Below are 12,029 nucleotides of genomic sequence, written 5' to 3'. Positions count from 1 at the left end.
GGCTGTCTGAGGGAGCCAGGGCCTCCGGTGGAGGTACCACCTCAGTATTGTAATACAATACAATAATAACAATAACAATAATTAAATTAGGCCAATAATAATAATAATAACAACAACATAGGCCAAAGTGCTATTTAAATGTGCAAAAATGCAAAAATCTAAAAGATCTAGCCCATAACGACACTACGGCTGACAGCCCTCCAGTACGAAGCCAGATGTCTGAGGCCCTGAATATACTGTTCTTTCAGCCTCAGTAGACGGGCCTCCAACTCCCTCCACTTCCGTCTCCTTGTTGGGGGAGCGTGGCCTCTGTCTGCCATCCCCAGCTTATCCTCTGAAAGCATTTGCTGATCCTTCAGGTGACGAAGGAATAACCAAAGTGAAGGATGGCGCACTTGGACAGCATCATTTAGAGTACGATGATAAGCTAGAACAAAAATACAGAATTATAACTTATTAGCCTATTAATGGCCTATTAATGTGCAAACTGCAAACTGGTTCTACATCTGCAAGCTGATCTTGTTGATCTTTCCAATGTAGAAGATAGCGGGCCTTATTTGAAGTATAGCCTATAACAAGTATATCTCACAACTTCCCCTGTGTGTGAACTTCAATTAGTATTCGTTATTTGGGATCTTAGTAAATCAGGCCCTAAATGTTATTAGTTTGGCATGAACATTTTGACATTGAACATTTTCCCCTCTGTGTCTCCTCCTTTCACAATTTTAAATCCTTTCTTAATCCTTTCTCAATCACGGTGCCCGCCCATGATTGGACTGATGTTACGTCCATCATCATTAGCGCGCCTGTACCGGACCAATTGGCAACTCGTCCACCTGTTTAAAGAGCCCTCCTGTTTAAAGAGCCCTCCTGTCCTCTGCTGTGTTTGATGTTTCGTTAATTTTCTCATAGTTAAACCTATACTCGATATACGCACAGGCCCAGAAGTGATAGGATAAGAATGAATTAACCCATAATTAGCAGACAATATTATATTAACAATATAAAATAATTAACTTAATACTTCAGATTTAGTTATTAGATGAAATTATATTTGTTTTGTTCAGATCTGTCATTGTTACACTTACATTCAACATGGTTATTGGTCCTTTGCTCCATGTTTCTTTCGAACACATTCCACATTGCTGGTGGGAAGGCCGCTCCAGGCTGGACATATGTGTTACGAACATATGTGAGGAAGTCTTGTAACTCAGGGTGGTTCCTCAGGGCACGCCTGGTGTCTCTGTGGTTGAGGAGAAGATCAAAATTGATCTGGACCAGAGGCAGAGGCAGGTGTCCTAAGGCCATCACCTTGCGGATGACTGCTGCCAGTCGATGGTCATTTCGGAATGGACCAGCCAATCCAAGTCCCTGTACCCTCTTCCACAAGGCTTGGTTGAAATGGAAGTAGCATCCTCCGATTCTGGCTTGTGGCAACTCCGTTTCAAGAGCAGTTTTCAGCGCTTGCTCAAAGTCACAGATGACTTTACGCGGACGCCAACGGTGGTGGGTGATTCTCCTGACTGACGTTTTGACACACTGGAACACTTGTCGTCAGTGTCCAATTGTACGTTGCTCCATGAGGACATGTACAAGGGGGACAACGAAGCCATGAATGTCCCCGAGTATAGTAAAGACTTGGTTGTATGGGCGTGGGCACGACTTGAATGTAGCATCCATGTACAATGTCCTGCAGTGTTGCAGCTGTCTCAGGTTGTCCTCTGTGGAAAACACTGCTATGCCCCACTCACTGTCTTGGTGCAGGAGGAAGTGGTCTCTGCCCCATGTCTCAGCCCATGGACCGTCGATCCTTACATCATCAACGGTAGCTGGGATGGGAGGGATTACAGCAGCTCTGGCTGTGGCCATAACAGACCTAACTGACAGAAATCTTTGAGGTCGCCCCCGACCTCGGCCCCGTACGCGCTCAGCGTTGTAAATGCGTTTGATGGGTACTGTGGGTTCCCTCACCACCTCTCCAGTAACCACTTGGCGAAATTGTGCATTGTTCACCCTTTGTGTATCGGGGGCATGTACATGTTCGTAGACCTCCCGAACTTCGATGTTGGGATTGTATACCTCTACATCAAAGATGTTGGTCACCAGTACTGTCCGGCAGTCTTCTCTCCAACACCGCCACCGAATATTCTGTTTGTTTGTGCGGTGTTTGTGGTACCTAAAATTATCAAGAACTAATATTTTACCTCCTCGGTCTCCAGTCATTATTTTAGCCATTGTCACTACATATGTGTTACGAACATATGTGAGGAAGTCTTGTAACTCTTAAAAGCTCAATAACAATTGAGCTTAAAATAATTGATAGGGGGTGTTATGCCCCCTGGTGACTCGGGGTAGAAGGCGTAACACCCTTGGGAGGAGGTTTCAGCAAGACTTCCTACCTACAGACACCTTACTGACGGTGAGAGCCACTGCAGAGGCCAGATTTGGGACACTGTATGAGCATGGTATCATTGAAACTATGGATGTCCCCCGCAGGACCTTCAAAGACCTGAACCTGACTTTGGCCCAATGTGATATCTTGAACAGGTCATTACTGTGCGTCTCTCAAGAGGACAGCTCAATGGATTCTACTTAAACTCAGATGGATGACATAATCAGTCTGACATTAAACATTTTATTCTAAATTCTATTTTGCTGAAAAAATATGTATATTAAACATTTATTCTTTTTTGCAATCTAGAAAATAACAATGTTTTCATTGTTCAAGACAAATCTGACTCAATCAACAGTGGGAATTTGTGTTTTGCCTAATTAATCCTTTTAACTGTACTACCACAGTATCTCAGGGTTTAGTTGACATTTGATCACCAATATCACTGTAAGCTTTTTACTTGAATATTACCCACATACCGTACTGTACTGTACTATAGGTTGGTATCAAATAGGTCTACATTCTCTTTTCGCTTTTTTTGTGGTAAATAATAACTAAACCTGTTGTCTCTGTTATTTCTTTTTATTGAAACCAACAAAGGGTAAAGAAAACTATACAAGAGGCAGAGATAGTAGTCAATCTTTATTATAACAAGTACCATTAGCAAAGAACTATAAAACAAAAAAGTGCAGAATGTAAGTGAATAGTTTCAGGAGCTACTATTTATTTGTTTCATAGCCAATAACTCCCTTCGACTAGTTTAGTTCAAGCACGGTCCAAAATATTGCATATTCACTGTGGTACAACAAAACAATATAGTATTTTGGTCAATAAAGGTTTTCTCAAATATATCTTATTCCTAACAATTTAGGTACATTTCTTACAATCTTATTTTTACTTGGTAAAAGTGTCTTCTGTCAGTTAACAGAAATTGGTTGATTGGAAAGATTTTGCTATTTTGACTCAAACCTTCTTGTCAGTGTCAAGCTTATTGAATGTGACTGAACATACTTTCACTGTGAGTGAGAAACAACCTCTCATCAAATATGATATTAGCAAAGCACTAGCAGCGAAAACAAAAACAAAATTATAGAGCAACAGCTCTATCTTCACAGTATTCACACAATACAATTGGATTATCATTAAACATATCCAACTATCAAGAATGTATTTAGTGTTTTGTGATCCTGAAATAATTATTTGGTTAATCACTTGAGGATTGTTAGTCTAGCGACTAGATAATGGTCAATTGCCTTAATGTTACTTAACATAAGACAATTCTCCAGTGTGGTTGACCATTTAAGTTACCCAATGTCGTCTTACATATCTTTCCATTCTTATCATTCTATATGAAAAATGGTTTTAAATCAACACAGCAAACATATAATCCTCATAAATAATGAAATGATGAGTGTTTAATGTTTGGAGCCACTTCAGTTGTGATTTTTCTCGAATTGCTCAAGATCCTCAGCGTCAAGCTTCTCTATTTTCTTGTCTATGGAGGGGGAAAAGTGTAAACAGTTAGTGTGAACCCTGTCTTTTGGATGCATCAATATGTCAAATCTTGAGTGCTCAATCTAGACAAAGAAACAAACATACTGAAATGTTTTTCGATTCTGTTGAGAATGTTCATGCTGTGTTTGCTGTCAACCATATTGACTGCAAGCCCCCTCTTGCCAAAACGTCCTGTGCGACCAATCCGGTGAAGGTATGTCTCATTGTCAGGGTTCCCGTCTTTGTCCACAGGAAGGTCAAAGTTGATCACCATGAACACTTGTTCCACATCAATGCCTGCATTATAAATAAAATAAATGCAAAAATAAAACAAAACATGAAAACTCTTCAAAGTTTAAGTAAGTGAACACAAAACAATAATCTTCCTAACTGAAATGGTTACATTAATATGACTTTCAAATGTTAGCATTTTGTAATTACCTCTGGCGCATACATTAGTAGTCACCAGAACTTTCTCCTTGCCCTCCCTGAAGCGTTCGATGACAGCAGCTCTCTGCTCCACTGTCATCTCCCCACTCAGGAGTGCCACCTGGTGGCCCTCTTTGGACAGTGCTGCTGACAGCCAACCAGCAGTCTTTCGAGTCTGAAGAGGAGGCAAAGGTCTTCTCTTTGTTACGACAGTCAATCAAAAAAGTCCACACAGATGAGACTCAACCTAATTGTGCATTATACCTATCAAATAAACAATAATTTCAAGAGATACATGTAACTTAGGATAGGATGAGGACTCACGCGGCAGAAGATAGAGCAACAGAAAGGACAAGTGAGGGTGCAGTCACACAAAAACCAGGAAACTAAAGGTTGCAATTAACTTGATTTTTATTAATACAGCAACACAGGGAACAGAGAGGACTAACAGTGGCACCAAATAAAAGTAATCAAAATAATAACCCCACCCCCCCTTTACAGGTGCTAGGCACCTCAAAAGTACAGTGGGTGGTGCTCACTCTAAACTGGGGTGCTAGACAGCAGGTATGTCCTACGTGTATGCAGATGTAAACCCAGGGTATCTCAACTAGTCATCTGTCCCTGTGTGCACAAATAAACATAAATGATTAACAAACAAAATACATTAAACAAGGTAATATAATAAATGGAAACTTACATAAATCATCTAAATGAACAAAACAAATAACACAAACAAAACCAAACAAGGCTCAACCCACCAGAGCCCTGCCACAGCTCAAAACAGGAGAGAGAGAGAACACTGAGGACACAGAACATTTATAGGCAAAGACCAGGTTGATTGTTGATCAGAAACAGGTGTGTGGAATGATGGGACTGGAACCAAGCAATTATCTGTGAACCGAGGAAAAATGACAACAGGGGGAGACAAAAAAAATTAAACTAAAAGGGACCGTGTTCCTGCCACTCCACAGAGAAGATCCCCTGACAGGCTGTGAAGAGTACAAGGAGGGAGCAAAGCTTCTCTTCCCACCCTCAGCCATCACTGACACCCTCCTGTTCCTACATCATAAATGTTTTTGGGAACCACGCCAACTTGTTGGGATAGGTATGAAGTCAACTGCCACCAATGGGCAATACTGTGAAATTGTTGATAAAAGAGTAGTCCACAACATCAGGAACACATGCTACCTGAAGAATAGGTTTCTCCACTCTCATATGGAGTAACTCTCCCATGTCACACTGTGATGGTGGTCATTGTAGTCTGTCTGGGATGGAAGATGTCAGTGTAGTCTCTTTCAGAAGGACAGTTTAGTCTCTCTGTGGTGGAGGGGAATCTTGGGGGAGTTGTTACACAACACATTCTTGTTTATTTATTTATTTGTATTTTAAATAATTAGAGTTAGTAGATTTGTGACAGCCCCCCAGTGTGTCTGAATTGGAGTCCTAGTATACTGTACTTCCAAATGGTTTAGCATGGGGGGTCAGGTTCAGTACTAGATTTGGGCCGAGGTCCAATAGTGTCCTACCTACAAAAGGTTTTGTACATATAATCATTTTGTTCATATAATAATGTTGTACACATAATAATGTTGTTCCTATTTATAATAGTTCCTGCAATTTCCTGTAAATGTCTTTATCAATTAGTAATCCACAGTATGATTATGTATTTGTGTATGTTGTTTTTTAAATAATAAAATGCTGAGACAATACTATGACATTCATTGTGTTCGTCATATTTCCAAGACATCTTACGTCAAACTCTCATGCAGTATCACATAACGACACCTGGGGTCGCACGTCAAACTCTCATGCAGTACCACATAACGACACCTGGGGTCGCTTGACACAGCAGGAAGCGGGGAACATAGGACCCGGGGAACATAGGACCCTTTTTCGGAAGCGGGGAACATAGGACCCGGGGAACATAGGACCCTTTTTCGGAAGCGGGGAACATAGGACCCTTTTTCGGAAGCGGGGAACATGGAACCCTTTTTTTTTTTTTGCTAAGAAATCGGGGAACATAGGACCCGGGGAACATAGGGATGACCCCGCTGTGGCAGGTTAGCTAAGCTAACGTTGTTACCTAGTCCATCTCTCAAACCAGCTACTTTTGTACGTCGTGGGTTTGATTTATTAGGCCTAACTGTATAGCCTTGCAAAAAGTATCCGTTTTACTTCATGAATTGAAAACAGCATTGATATTACGTAAAAGCAAACTGGCAAAAGAAACGCTATCCAAAAGAATCGCTAACGGTACTAAATACAAATATATAGTTAAAATAAGTCCATGGCTTGTCTCCGACACTGACGTAGACGGCACTTCTGTCTTTTCTTATTGCTGCCTCCAAACTTGGGCTTGTCTATGCAGAAATCACAAGTGCCACAGTCCTTCCTACAGAGACAAGCATCACACTTCCCACAGGAACGCAGTTTACGTTTTTTAGCCCAGGCCTCATATTCATCATCATCACCATCAAAATCAAAATCATCATCTTCATCTTCACCGTCCATATACATTGAGAAGTCCTCAGTGTCACTGTTTTGATGACTGGAGTTCTGTGACTCCACACGTTCATTCTGAAAATGCATTATGGGCTCAAACACTTGGGGAACATCGGGTTTGTTCTTGCGGATGGGGCATAAACATTTGCGTTTCCGGCAGCGGACAGGTTTTCGAGAGTCAGGGTCCAGCATCCCATTTCTGCAGCTGGCACACATCCCACAATCCTTCGTGGTGAGGCAAGCCATACACTGACCACAAGGAAGCCACTTTCTGAAGGTAATTTTTCGATTGTCCATTGGACTCTTGGCCCTGCATTTAGGACAACAGGATTTCTTTCTTTGTCTTTCAGTCTGTATATGAAATAACACACTTGGAACATATGCAAATGCAGGTCTCAGACCCAGCCTTCCCATTGGTGGAGGACGGTGGCCTTGATGTAGGGCACCTAGGCACTTTAGTTGCATTGTGCTTCATGCCATCTGCATCATGGTGCCTATGAGCGACAGAGGTTGGACTTTTTGTGGCTGGAAAGAGGTGGGGGTTTCTGTCTGGTTTGCCCATGGAGCTGGGACTCAGAGGGGACATGCTGCTGTGGTTGGGTCTGGGAGTCTGGCCTGTGGTAGGACTGTCTGCCCGATCCCCTTTGTCGATCCAGCTGGACTCAGAAGAAAAGCCACCATCCACTGAGGGAGAATGTTCCATTGTCACTTTCTTCCTTCTCTTATGCATGGGTTTCTGTTGGCCATCTACGAACAGCCCTGTTTTGTACTCAAACATTGACATGTCAAGAGTTCCTCCCAGGTTTTTGGAAAGTTCAACTCGACTTCTCACACGCTCCCCCAACGGACTCATGTAATAAACGTCTTTCTAGCCGACACTGGAACCTGAGCGACGAACGACTGCTTTGCGCATCCACCCGTCTCCAAGTACTGGCCATTCCTCCCATCCCTCTTCAGGTTTCGTTCTGTACCGACGTGACAAATGGTTATTGGCCCTCTTCTTGAAGTTCTTCTCACTGCCCGCCACGCTCCCGGTCCGTTCACTCTCCCCTGCAAGACTCTCCTCTTCCGCCTCCTTTCGGACAAAAATGCGTCTCTCCCCAACAGAGTAGTCCAAGCTCTGTGCGTCATTTTCTTCATCATCATCGCCATCATTATCATCATCTTCTACAGGTTCAAACCAGTCCACAGGAGGCTCCTCAGTAGCTCCTCCCACCTCCATCTTGGTGTCCCCATGACGATGTTTCACAGGAGTGGCTTCATCCCGAGTATTTACAGGGCTGTCTGAGGGAGCCAGGGCCTCCGGTGGAGGTACCACCTCAGTATTGTAATACAATACAATAATAACAATAACAATAATTAAATTAGGCCAATAATAATAATAACAACAACATAGGCCAAAGTGCTATTTAAATGTGCAAAAATGCAAAAATCTAAAAGATCTAGCCCATAACGACACTACGGCTGACAGCCCTCCAGTACGAAGCCAGATGTCTGAGGCCCTGAATATACTGTTCTTTCAGCCTCAGTAGACGGGCCTCCAACTCCCTCCACTTCCGTCTCCTTGTTGGGGGAGCGTGGCCTCTGTCTGCCATCCCCAGCTTATCCTCTGAAAGCATTTGCTGATCCTTCAGGTGACGAAGGAATAACCAAAGTGAAGGATGGCGCACTTGGACAGCATCATTTAGAGTACGATGATAAGCTAGAACAAAAATACAGAATTATAACTTATTAGCCTATTAATGGCCTATTAATGTGCAAACTGCAAACTGGTTCTACATCTACAAGCTGATCTTGTTGATCTTTCCAATGTAGAAGATAGCGGGCCTTATTTGAAGTATAGCCTATAACAAGTATATCTCACAACTTCCCCTGTGTGTGAACTTCAATTAGTATTCGTTATTTGGGATCTTAGTAAATCAGGCCCTAAATGTTATTAGTTTGGCATGAACATTTTGACATTGAACATTTTCCCCTCTGTGTCTCCTCCTTTCACAATTTTAAATCCTTTCTTAATCCTTTCTCAATCACGGTGCCCGCCCATGATTGGACTGATGTTACGTCCATCATCATTAGCGCGCCTGTACCGGACCAATTGGCAACTCGTCCACCTGTTTAAAGAGCCCTCCTGTCCTCTGCTGTGTTTGATGTTTAGTTAATTTTTGTTTCGGCTCATAGTTAAACCTATACTCGATATACGCACAGGCCCAGAGGTGATAGGATAAGAATGAATTAACCCATAATTAGCAGACAATATTATATTAACAATATAAAATAATTAACTTAATACTTCAGATTTAGTTATTAGATGAAATTATATTTGTTTTGTTCAGATCTGTCATTGTTACACTTACATTCAACATGGTTATTGGTCCTTTGCTCCATGTTTCTTTCGAACACATTCCACATTGCTGGTGGGAAGGCCGCTCCAGGCTGGACATATGTGTTACGAACATATGTGAGGAAGTCTTGTAACTCAGGGTGGTTCCTCAGGGCACGCCTGGTGTCTCTGTGGTTGAGGAGAAGATCAAAATTGATCTGGACCAGAGGCAGAGGCAGGTGTCCTAAGGCCATCACCTTGCGGATGACTGCTGCCAGTCGATGGTCATTTCGGAATGGACCAGCCAATCCAAGTCCCTGTACCCTCTTCCACAAGGCTTGGTTGAAATGGAAGTAGCATCCTCCGATTCTGGCTTGTGGCAACTCCGTTTCAAGAGCAGTTTTCAGCGCTTGCTCAAAGTCACAGATGACTTTACGCGGACGCCAACGGTGGTGGGTGATTCTCCTGACTGACGTTTTGACACACTGGAACACTTGTCGTCAGTGTCCAATTGTACGTTGCTCCATGAGGACATGTACAAGGGGGACAACGAAGCCATGAATGTCCCCGAGTATAGTAAAGACTTGGTTGTATGGGCGTGGGCACGACTTGAATGTAGCATCCATGTACAATGTCCTGCAGTGTTGCAGCTGTCTCAGGTTGTCCTCTGTGGAAAACACTGCTATGCCCCACTCACTGTCTTGGTGCAGGAGGAAGTGGTCTCTGCCCCATGTCTCAGCCCATGGACCGTCGATCCTTACATCATCAACGGTAGCTGGGATGGGAGGGATTACAGCAGCTCTGGCTGTGGCCATAACAGACCTAACTGACAGAAATCTTTGAGGTCGCCCCCGACCTCGGCCCCGTACGCGCTCAGCGTTGTAAATGCGTTTGATGGGTACTGTGGGTTCCCTCACCACCTCTCCAGTAACCACTTGGCGAAATTGTGCATTGTTCACCCTTTGTGTATCGGGGGCATGTACATGTTCGTAGACCTCCCGAACTTCGATGTTGGGATTGTCTACCTCTACATCAAAGATGTTGGTCACCAGTACTGTCCGGCAGTCTTCTCTCCAACACCGCCACCGAATATTCTGTTTGTTTGTGCGGTGTTTGTGGTACCTAAAATTATCAAGAACTAATATTTTACCTCCTCGGTCTCCAGTCATTATTTTAGCCATTGTCACTACATATGTGTTACGAACATATGTGAGGAAGTCTTGTAACTCTTAAAAGCTCAATAACAATTGAGCTTAAAATAATTGATAGGGGGTGTTACGCCCCCTGGTGACTCGGGGTAGAAGGGCGTAACACCCTTGGGAGGAGGTTTCAGCAAGACTTCCTACCTACAGACACCTTACTGACGGTGAGAGCCACTGCAGAGGCCAGATTTGGGACACTGTATGAGCATGGTATCATTGAAACTATGGATGTCCCCCGCAGGACCTTCAAAGACCTGAACCTGACTTTGGCCCAATGTGATATCTTGAACAGGTCATTACTGTGCGTCTCTCAAGAGGACAGCTCAATGGATTCTACTTAAACTCAGATGGATGACATAATCAGTCTGACATTAAACATTTTATTCTAAATTCTATTTTGCTGAAAAAATATGTATATTAAACATTTATTCTTTTTTGCAATCTAGAAAATAACAATGTTTTCATTGTTCAAGACAAATCTGACTCAATCAACAGTGGGAATGTGTGTTTTGCCTAATTAATCCTTTTAACTGTACTACCACAGTATCTCAGGGTTTAGTTGACATTTGATCACCAATATCACTGTAAGCTTTTTACTTGAATATTACTGTTCTGTAAGCATTTCCCACATACCGTACTGTACTGTACTATAGGTTGGTATCAAATAGGTCTACATTCTCTTTTCGCTTTTTTGGGGGGAAATAATAACTAAACCTGTTGTCTCTGTTATTTCTTTTTATTGAAACCAACAAAGGGTAAAGAAAACTATACAAGAGGCAGAGATAGTAGTCAATCTTTATTATAACAAGTACCATTAGCAAAGAACTATAAAACAAAAAAGTGCAGAATGTAAGTGAATAGTTTCAGGAGCTACTATTTATTTGTTTCATAGCCAATAACTCCCTTCGACTAGTTTAGTTCAAGCACGGTCCAAAATATTGCATATTCACTGTGGTACAACAAAACAATATAGTATTTTGGTCAATAAAGGTTTTCTCAAATATATCTTATTCCTAACAATTTAGGTACATTTCTTACAATCTTATTTTTACTTGGTAAAAGTGTCTTCTGTCAGTTAACAGAATAAGATGGTTGATTGGAAAGATTTTCCTATTTTGACTCAAACCTTCTTGTCAGTGTCAAGCTTATTGAATGTGACTGAACATACTTTCACTGTGAGTGAGAAACAACCTCTCATCAAATATGATATTAGCAAAGCACTAGCAGCGAAAACAAAAACAAAATTATAGAGCAACAGCTCTATCTTCACAGTATTCACACAATACAATTGGATTATCATTAAACATATCCAACTATCAAGAATGTATTTAGTGTTTTGTGATCCTGAAATAATTCTTTGGTTAATCACTTGAGGATTGTTAGTCTAGCGACTAGATAATGGTCAATTGCCTTAATGTTACTTAACATAAGACAATTCTCCAGTGTGGTTGACCATTTAAGTTACCCAATGTCGTCTTACATATCTTTCCATTCTTATCATTCTATATGAAAAAGGGTTTTAAATCAACACAGCAAACATATAATCCTCATAAATAATGAAATGATGAGTGTTTAATGTTTGGAGCCACTTCAGTTGTGATTTTTCTGAACATCCCATCAAAGTCAAAAGTTGCATGTCATTTTCATTTTAGAGTTCAAATCAAAACATGGGTTTTGTAGTCCATTAGTC

Source organism: Nansenia antarctica, assembly GCF_963989245.1.
Source record: "Nansenia antarctica genome assembly, chromosome: 8".
NCBI lineage: Eukaryota > Metazoa > Chordata > Actinopteri > Argentiniformes > Microstomatidae > Nansenia > Nansenia antarctica.
This window is presented reverse-complemented; position numbering follows the sequence as displayed.